This window comes from Coptis chinensis, chromosome 6 (genome assembly GCF_015680905.1).
Source record: "Coptis chinensis isolate HL-2020 chromosome 6, ASM1568090v1, whole genome shotgun sequence".
NCBI classification, from domain to species: Eukaryota; Viridiplantae; Streptophyta; class Magnoliopsida; order Ranunculales; family Ranunculaceae; genus Coptis; species Coptis chinensis.
In genome coordinates, this window is record NC_141461.1 from 62,106,338 (window position 1) to 62,109,015 (window position 2,678).

Genomic DNA, 2,678 nt, shown 5'->3' on the forward strand with positions numbered 1-2,678 from the left:
GACCAGAGCAGCTCGAGAACATTCTATGGGCATACAGAACAACAGCCAGAGCCAGTACAAATGAGTCTCCTTTCACACTTTACTTCAAAACAGAATAGTAATACCATCAGAACTCACACTCACAACCACACGTTTTGACATTGTCGAGTCAGGAGACAATGACAACATCTTGACAAAAGAAGTTGATGTCCTAGAGGAACGAAGAGAAATAGCTGCAATATCCCTAGCTCGATACCACCAAACAATCCAACGATCTTACAACAAGAAGGTCATCCTAAGATCTTTTCAAGCTGAAGACCTCGTCCTCAAAAAGACACTAGCTTCCAAGCCAAACTTGACCTAACATGGGAAGGCCCCTACATTGTTGACAAAGTCATTGGAAATGGTGCATACTGGCTTAAAACTCAGCTTGGTGATATGCTTCCCAGACCTTGGAATACAGCTCTACTAAAGCAATTTTATCAATAAGTTTTTCTCTTGATACATAAGTTAATTCGAATAAAATTCCATAAACATTTCGAGTACTGATGTCATTTTTTGCATTACATGAATACAATGCTCCTTACACTACGCAACCCGACCTAGGACATCACAATGTCAGGTCGTACAACAAAGACGGAGTTTACAACGACTCAACTACAACCATATAGTGGTTAATTGTCAATTAATTCAAACAAGGTCCCCCAAAAGGACCCTAAATCAACTTAACACCAACACCAGAGTTAAGTATGATTCAACTGTAATTGCCACTCAAAGGCCAATTATCAGACAAATACAATCTAGGGGACCCCCAAAAGGACCCCAAGTCGACTTACGACTTCAAAAAGGGTTTAAGTTAGACTCAACTATAATGGCCAGTCAAAGGCTTATTATATCAATCAAAAGTTCCCCTAAAAGGAACGACTCAGTGCATACACCTAGGGACATGACGCAGCCTAGGTGCCAACTATGCAATACATCAGGTCGTACACAAAAGCCCTATAACTTGATACAACCAGCCGACCTACCCGAGTTTAGTAGTTCATTAATACTTCAGCTACACTCACAGGTCGTCAAACAACAATCAAAGCAATCACATTCATGCAACACTCAAAGTCAATATAAAAACAAAACAAGTAAGTCGTCAAACAACAATCAAAGCAATCACATTCATGCAACACTCAAAGTCAATATAAAAACAAAACAAGTAAGTAATCTAAATATTTTTACTTCATACAAAAATCGGTTAGATATTAGAGGCCCCCAGGTTATCCTGAGAAAACGACCTTAGTACCCCCATAAAATAATCAAAAGTATCAGTATCAGTACCAACTCAGCAAGGAAGAGAATATTGTTCAAACATTTCACCCACCATCAAGACAACTTACAAAGCACAAGAAGATCAGTTAACACAAGGAAGATTCTCCACATTTAAAGGATCGAGCTCACAGCCCTCTGCAAAAATAGAACCGCTAGCAGGATGAACAACCATTTCAGACACATCCAAGATAGCAACAATAGGAGGAACAACTAGAGGAACCGCTAGAGTAGCACCTAGATCGGTCGGCAGGTCAGATCGTCTACTAGTATCTGCACCAGTATCTTTAACAGACACTGTTGCAGCCCCACGTTCAACTGACATCTTCAGGAGCTCATACTTACGATCTAGCTCCAGATAATCATCTACCAGAACGTAAGTATCACCACCCTCCACCAAATCAACTAGGATGTTATATTCAATTTCAGCTCGTTCAACAGCGGCTCGCGACTTTCTTGCACTCGGTGACCCACTGCTGAACCTCCAGCTTTGCAGAATCAAGAGATGGTTGAAACAGAGCCACTTTCCCATCTAGTTCTTGCACCTGAGTTCTCAGCCTTCTCCACCTGTTGTTCGGCCACCAGCTTGCTATAAGCCTTTTGGTGTCATCTAACTCCTTGTACAGATCGGAGATAGAGGCCAGCTCCCTCAATTTCATGTACATAGCCAGAACCTGACAAATAACAAATTAAGATCAGACCAGATATATATTGACAAAACAAAAAAAACAAGCTCTGAACGAATATACTCACATAGCATAACGACTGATCCATCTCCTTCAGGTTCACCTTAAGACTCTTACCATCCAGCTTACGCATATCCCCATCAAGAACAATGCTCTCCATCAGCCCCCCAGCAACCAACGTGGACTTGAAACTGCAGTCCCCATTCTTCACAAACTTCCTCAGACAGCTAATAGGGTCCTCATATATGACGAACCTGTCTAGAACGTCATCATCACTCTTGTCATTTGGGGCCGCACTCCCTGACCCTTTGCACTGCTGAGCAGTAGGCTCACCATCGCTAACCTTCTTCTTACCACGGGCCTCAGCTACCCCAACGTCAACAACTAAATCAATCAGATTCATCCTTTTCAAAGGTACCCGACCTGAAGAAGTATGACCTTCCACAGTACTAGGTCATTCCTCGGATTCAGTTCAGGACTTCTTAGCCCCTCCGTCTCAACCACTTCAGAGCGCCTCTTCAGAACAGGCCTCCAGAACGAAGTGGGAGCATCAACCTCTCCGCCAGCACGTCCACCAGCAGCAACACCACCAGCACTTCCAGCACCCTCATCTCCAGAGGATAAGCAGTTGGATGTAGAGCGATCTGCATCACCAGAGGAAAAGCGGTTGGATGCAGAGCGTCCTCCATCTCCCAG